The sequence below is a fragment of the Etheostoma cragini genome, chromosome 10 (genome assembly GCF_013103735.1).
Source record: "Etheostoma cragini isolate CJK2018 chromosome 10, CSU_Ecrag_1.0, whole genome shotgun sequence".
NCBI classification, from domain to species: Eukaryota; Metazoa; Chordata; class Actinopteri; order Perciformes; family Percidae; genus Etheostoma; species Etheostoma cragini.
This window is the reverse complement of record NC_048416.1, coordinates 6447679-6455417: the sequence shown is the minus strand read 5'-3', so window position 1 is coordinate 6455417 and position 7739 is coordinate 6447679. Positions and strand designations below refer to the sequence as shown.

Here is a 7739-nt window from a genome sequence, read left to right as displayed (position 1 = left end):
TCCGGATACAGATAATTCATGTGGTAAACAGATACAGATACAGATACAGATAATGCTGTACTCGCTCATCCCTAGTGAGAAGCTCAGTCATCCGAGAGGAGCTCTGAGTAGAGCCGCTGCTTGGGTTTGGGGTCCCCTACTGGACCTGCTGCCCCCACGACCCCATACCGGATAAGCGGATGAAGATGGATGGATGAATGGTTGGTTTAGCACTTGCTACATCATTGCTGTTTCTGGTAAACAGAAAGGTCTTAAATACAGTTTTAAAAAGCCACATAAAACTTTTATTATTTTTAGTTTTATTGTTATTAGGATGTGCACCAAGTAGTAGGCACACTGTTAAAAGTTCTGCCGAATTTTCTTCACAAAAAAAGAAAGAATATGAAAAAAAATCTGGACAAAAAATGGCAGGTGTCACAAATCTCAGTACGCATCTAGAGACACACATTTACAAATATGATTACCCATGCACAGGTTGAGCTACAGTTTCACAACTCTCCACACAGTTTAGCTACAATTATAACCCAATAAGTGCACAGGGCAGTTAAAAGAAGAACCACTAGATGGCAGAAGGGCCCTTTACAAAATCACCAGGTGAGAAAACTCAAGCTTTTGCTGTAAGTACCCTTCTGCCATATGGTAGCTCTTTTTTTTTTGTATTTGTTTTTAAGAGTTTGTTCCCAATTTACTAGTGGAATTAATTAAATAAATATGAAAGACAACATTGTTTGATGTGGTTTTCTCCAAGAATTTGTTTGCATACTGTATATCAGCTTGTTTTCATTTTAGGGCTTATTTTTCTCCAAAGCGGCTTTTGCTTTTAATCGTTAAGCTTACATAATTTAAATAACATCATTTTCCAAGAAGCTTCTAGAAACAAAGTTATATGTAAGAAATATGTAAAACTGGATAAAAAATATGAAAGACAACGTAGTTTGATTTGGGTTTTTTTAAATGTCAGCTTATTTTAATGAAAAAAGCTTTTTTCATAACTAAAGTAACTTATCATAGAAAGAAATGTCTATAAAAAAAGGGTCAAACTAGATAAATATAAAGGACAATATAGGTTGATTTGGCTTTCTTTGAAGAGCATCTTTAAAGAGCTTTCTTTCGTTATTGCAATTTATTTATTTCTTAAAAGTAAGTAGTGTTTCTTCCAACCTGGCCCTATTTTCCTGTTTTTGTTTCTACGTGACTGATGGGAACAACAATCTTTGACATTGGACACAGATATACACTTGAATTCATACTACCTACCTAAAAAAAAAGCTCACCTTGACAGACATGCCAAAGAACGCAAATTTGTGACAAGAGACCATGTCTTTACAAAAAAAATATGGATGTGGGCCTAAATGGATACCAGGGCTGATTAAGGACATTACAGGGCCAGTTTCCTACACAGTGTTGCAGGGAAATGCTAAACTGTTGAAATTACATGCAGATCAACGGTTCAGCAGGCAAAACCAAGATGTGCCAGTCCTGACACCAGACTTGACATAGACTGTGCTGTAGAACCACCAACTGGTGATCACAAGGGCTTAACGTGAACTTCAAAGTAACTTTGGGTTCAACACTGTAAAATTAATGGACATAGCATCCGGTTTGGCAAAGTGAGTCAATTGCGAAGGTGCCTTAAATCTGGATTCTATCTAAATTCCAGCCGGGGGCGACCGTGCGGTTGCAAAAAGGAGGTCGGTTTCTATAGAAGTTTATAGCAAAATGACCTGCTTCTCACTTGATTTATTACCTCAGTAAACATTTTCATGAAGAGCTTATGGTCTCGATCGCTAGTTTTAAGTATGTTCCAATAGAGAATGATGTTCATTTTTTTTTTATATTATTGTCTTCTTGATTTTATAATAGACAATAAAGATAGATAGGCCAATAGATTTTAAAAAAACTTTATTGTCCACTGAATTTACATACACTGGAAATTCCTCGTTGGCCCTCTGCTGGTGTCTTGGAAATTATGTGGCCTTTATAGTTCACTGGCAGTCTTTCTGGGGAAGACCCGGTGTGATTCAGAGAGACGGCATTCATCCCATTTGGGATGGAGCAGCTCTCATTTCTAGAAATCTTGACAAGTTTATTAGTGGACCTTATCCTTGATAATCCAGAGTTAGGACCAAGAGGCAGAGTCGCAGTCCAACACACTTCTCTGCCCTTCTAATTTAGCAGTTACCCACCCAAAACCCTATGCAGTGTCGCAGTCTAACACAATTCTCTGCTCCTCCGTTCCAGGAGTTACCTAGTCAAAACCCCATAGTGACGGTGTCTGCCCCCCAACCATCAAAATTACTTAAATTGAAGGTAAACAAAAGAGGATCTGTGCATGAAAACCTCATAACAAATAAAAACACAAATGCAATAGTGCAAAAGAATAGGAGAATTAAATATGGACTAATAAACATTAGATCTCTCTCTTCTAAAGGTGTACTAGTAAATGATTTAATATCAGATTATAATATTGATTTATTTTGTCTAACTGAAACCTGGCTGGGTGATGGAGATTATGTTAGTCTAAATGAATCCACCTACCAGTCATATTAATACTCACATTCCTCGAGGCACAGGACGAGAAGGTGGAGTTGCAGCTATCTTCGATTCTAGTCTACTAATCAGCTCTAAACCTTAACTAAATTATAACTAATTTGAAAGTCTTGTTCTTAGTCTTTCACACCCAAGTTGGAAATCACTGCAACCAGTTCTATTTGTTATAGTGTACCAAGCACCTGGACCATACTTTGAATTCTTATAATTCTGTTAACAATGAATCCTCTGTGCACGCCAAAGTTAGTCATGGAGTCCCACAAGGATCTGTGCTCGGTCCAATCCTGTTCACTTTATATATGCTCCCATTTAGGCAATTTTATAAGTTTTGTCAACTTTAGTCCTTAAAACGGACCAAGTTCTTATTGTAGGGGATTTTAATATTCATGTGGACGATGGGAATGCCTTAGTACTGAGTTTATCTCTCTGTTAGATTCTATTGGCTTCTCTCAAAGTGTTCATAGACCTACTCACCGTTTTAACCACACCCTCGATCTTGTTCTGGTACTTGGTGTTGAAATTGAACATTTAATAGTGTTCCCACAGAATCCCTTTTTATCTGACCACTGTTTGATTACTTTCGAGTTTATACTGCTGAACTACACCCCATTAGGGCAAAACGTCTATACAAGATGTCTATCTGATAGTGCTGTAGCTAAATTTAAGGATGCGATTCCATCAGCTTTTAATTCTTTACCAAGTCATAAAGTAACGTAGGACTCCGATGTTAATTTCAGTCCCTCCCAAATCGATCATTTTGTTGATAGTGCAGCAGGCTCGCTGCGAACGACACTCGACTCTGGGCCCCTCTAAAAAAGAAGATAATAAAACCAAGACGGTTAACTCCATGGTTTAAGAATAAAAGGAGATTTTTTATTGATAAAATTATAACTATTAGAAACTAAATTCACCAAAACTTGCCTTCAATTGGCACCAACCTATCTCTAAATCATCCTTAGAACCTTAGAAACAGCTATAAAACCAGATGTGTGTTTAGACAGCTTTGCTTCACATGATCTTTATCAATTTAATTCCATTATTTTTTCATCCAAACCATCAACCTGCCTTTTAGACCCCACCCCGACTGGGCTACTTAAAGAAGATTTACCCTTAGTCAACACTTCTCTACTAGATATAACCAATCTGTCTTTGTTAACAGGCCACAGGACTTTAAAGTATCTGTAATTAACCCTCTTCTAAAAGAAGCCCAACCTTGATCCAGATGTTTTAGCCAACTATAGACCTATATCCAACCTTCAATTCAATTCAATTTTATTTATAGTATCAATTCATAACAAGAGTTATCTCAAGACACTTTACAGATAGAGTAGGTCCAGACCACAATCCAGAATTTACAAGGACCCAACAGTTCTAGTAGTTTCCTCCAGAGCAAGCAACAGTGCGACAGTGGCGACCTTCCATTTCTCTCTAAGATTCTTGAGAAAGCAGCCAAAAAACAGCTGTGTGACTTTCTGCATTGCAACAGCTTATTTAAGGATTTTCAGTTTTTACTTTTGTAAAACTTAAAATGGGGACACTAGACCTAGAGCTGTTCTCATTAGGGGCTGAACCCCCCAAGGTCTGTTCCTAGACCCACCCCTGCTGCTACTTTATACTCCACTCCACTACATCTCAGAGGGGAATGTTTCAAGATAGAAAGTACTAATATTTCAAGAAAAAAATCCTAATACTTCAAAATAGAAAGTCCCTATAATCCTAATATTTTAAGATAGAAAGTCTAAATATTTCAAGATAGAAAGTCCTAATATTTCAAAATAGAAAGTCCTAATAGTCATAATATTTCAAGATAGAAAGTCCTAATATTTCATGATAGAAAGTCCTAATATTTCAAAATAGAAAGTCTTAATAGTCCTAATATTTCAAGATAGAAAGTCCTAATATTTTAAGAAAAAAATCTTAATACTTCAAGATAGAAAGTCCTAATATTTCAAGATAGAAAGTCCTAATATTTAAAGATAAAAACTCCTAATATTTCAAGATAGAAAGTCTTAATATTTCAAAATAGAAAGTCCCAATAGTCCTAATATTTCAAGATAGAAAGTCCTAATATTTCAAGATAGAAAGTCTCAATATTTCATAATGTTGTAATGTTTACTTAACAACTGACAGCTTTTGCTTTATTGCTCAAGGCTTGTTTCTGCAACAGCTCCTTGAGAATCAGATACAATAAAAACTATTGAGGACATATTTTCCTTTGACATTGACCCAGTGTTAACGAGATCGCTCCAGTCGGCAGAAACAAGCTACAATGTTAATAGGATAATTGTCCAGCTTGTGTTTACGTTCATAAAAGTGCTCGTTTTGCTGCTAACAGACTTAGATTAATATTGTAAGTGTCTGATAACATTATGGAAAGGATTTCAAAGGAGGTTGACCTTTCTGTTAAAGATTAAGATGCTTTTTAAAACATGAAAGTCTGCGAAATTGCGTTCGCTAAACCCGCCAGACTCCATGTAAATAATCAGTGATTTTAGTATCGTAAAACAGCTTTCTGAATCATCTCTGAGCACCGCCGGCTCTGGCTGCCTAGAGCCTGCGTGTGCAGGGTGTGCGACCTTCGGCTACGTTTTGTCAGTATTTTCTTTCTTTCATTCCAATTTTGGGTCTGTTAGCCACAGTAAAAACTGGGGACATTTCCTGGGACAGATCCAGCCGGGGACAAGTCGCCGAAACCGGGGACGTCTGGTCACTCTACATTAAAGGAACTGCTCTAAGCTGGTTTAAGTCTTAGCTCTTAACTCTTCATCAGATCGATCTCAGTTTGTACATGTTAACGATGAATCCTTCATGGATGCCAAAATTAGTCATGGAGTCCTACAAGGATCTGTGCTCAGTCCAATCCTGTTCACTTTATATGTGCTTCCTTTAGGCAATTTTATAAGTAAACACTCCATAAACTTTCATTATGTGCTGATGATACTCAATTATATCTATAGCTAAACTTAAAATGTGCCTTCAGAATGTTAACACCTGAATTACGTGTCATTTTTTAATGTTGAATGTTAAACTCAGATAAGACTGGTGTTATTGTTCTGGGGCCCAAGCACCTCCGTGACGCATTATCCATGATATTTACTCTGAATGGCATCACCTTGGCCTCCAGCACCACTGTGAGGAATCTTGGAGTTATCTTTGATCAGGACATGTTGTTTAGTTCTCTCATAAAGCAAATTTAAACGACTGTTTTTTTTCACCCACATAATATTGCAAAAGTATGGAATACACTGTCTAAAAATGATGCAAAAAACAAGTCCATGCATTTGTTACTTCTAGGCTGGATTACTGCAATTCTTTTTTGTCAGGCTGCTCGAAAAAATATTTATAAAGACTCTTCAGCTGATTCTTGACTTGACTGCTGCAGCACGTGTTCTGAGAGGAACCAGGAAAAGAGATCACATCTCTCCTGTTTTAGCTTCTCTGCATTGGCTTCCTGTAAAATCCAGAATAGAATTTAAAATCCTTCTTTTCACCTACAAAGCTCTTCATGGTCAGGCACCATCTTATCTTAAAGAGCTCATAGTACCTTATTACCCCACCAGAGCACTGCGCTCGTAGAATGCAGGGTTACTTGTGGTTCCTAGAGTCTCTAAAAGTAGAATGGGAGCCAGATCATTCAGCTATCAGGCTCCTCTCCTGTGGAACCAGGTTCTAGTTTGGGTTCAGGAGGCAGACACCGTCTCCACGATTAAAAGTGGGCATAATACTTTCCTCTTTGATAAAGCTTATAGTTATGGCTGTCTCAGGAGAGTCCTAAACATTCCTTAGTTATGCTGCTTTAGGCCTAGACTGCCGGGGGACTTTCCATTATGCACTGAGCACCTCTCTCCTCCTTCTTTTCTCCATCTGTATGCAACCTCATCCATTAATGCATGTTACTTACTCAACTTCTTCCCTTTCGGAGTCTTGTGCTCTCTCGCCCCTCTCCTCTCTCCTCCCATCGCTTCCTGCAGGTGTTTCTGGCTCTGGAGCTGTGATTTGAGTCACCTCCTGCCTCCATGTTCTTGCTCGACACCCTCTGCTACAATTCTCTCTCTTTCTCTCTCTCTCTCTCTCTCACCCCCCAACCCAGGGTGGGGGAAGATGAGCCATGCCTCTAAAAAGGAATCTGCCTCTGTCGCCTAGTGCTTGCTTTTGGTGGGAATTGTTGGGTTTCTGTAAATAATATCACAGAGTATGGTCTAGACCTGCTATTTTATGAAAATTGCAATGAGATAATACTTGTTCAATTCAATTCAATTCAATTTTATTTATAGTATCAATTCATAACAAGAGTTATCTCAAGACACTATACAGATAGACCACACTCCAGAATTTACAAGAACCCAACAGTTCTAGTAGTCTCCTCCAGAGCAAGCAACAGTGCGACAGTGGTGAGGAAAAACTTCCTTTTAGGCAGAAACCTCGGTCAGACCCAGGCTCTTGGTAGGCGGTGTCTGACGACCGGTTGGGGTTAGAATGAAGAGTGGAAATAACAAAAATAGAAAAATTTGTAGTCTGTAGCAGTTCTTTGTAGTAGTTCATGGCATAGCAGGACGCTGTGCGACATTACAAAGCACAGCAGGACGTAGCAGGGCATTGCAGTGTAGCAGTTTGAACATGGCGTAACAGAACATGGAGCGGGACCAAGGCGACAGCTGCTACCCTGATTTTGTAGTCTCTCTGATCCAAGGGAACATTCTGGGGAAAAAAGAACATAAGGACTCCGGGAAATGACTCCCCGGAGCTAGGTTAGTAACAAGCATTTCTGGGACATGGATGCACATAAATGAAAAGATGGAAAGATAGAGGAGAGAGGAGCTCAGAGTATCAAAATAAGTCTCCAGTTGTCTAAAACTATTATTACAGCAAAACCAAGAGAGACAAGGTAAAGAGAGCTCCAGCCCAGTCGGGCCAGAACTCTCCCCAACCGGATCGGGCTGTATGCCAAGTCTCCCTTTAGTTTTATTATATTCTTGAATATATGATAGATAAATCTGAAAACTATGTGACTTACTACTACTCCCTAACAATATTTAATTCTATGCCCTAACTAGTGTATGAAAATAAGTCCCCAGCTGTCTAAAACTATTATTACAGCAAAACCAAGAGATACAAGGTAAAGAGAGCTCCAGCCCGGTCAGGCTAGAACTCTCCCCAACCGGATCGGGCTGTATGCCAAGTCTCCCTTT

At 38.7% G+C, this 7739-nt stretch overlaps 1 pseudogene; it reads left to right on the top strand.

Annotated features, from left to right (window-relative positions):
• LOC117952280 overlaps nucleotides 1-6336 on the top strand; it is an 8741-nt pseudogene extending 2405 nt beyond the window's left edge.
• The last annotated feature ends 1403 nt before the right edge of the window (nucleotides 6337-7739 follow it).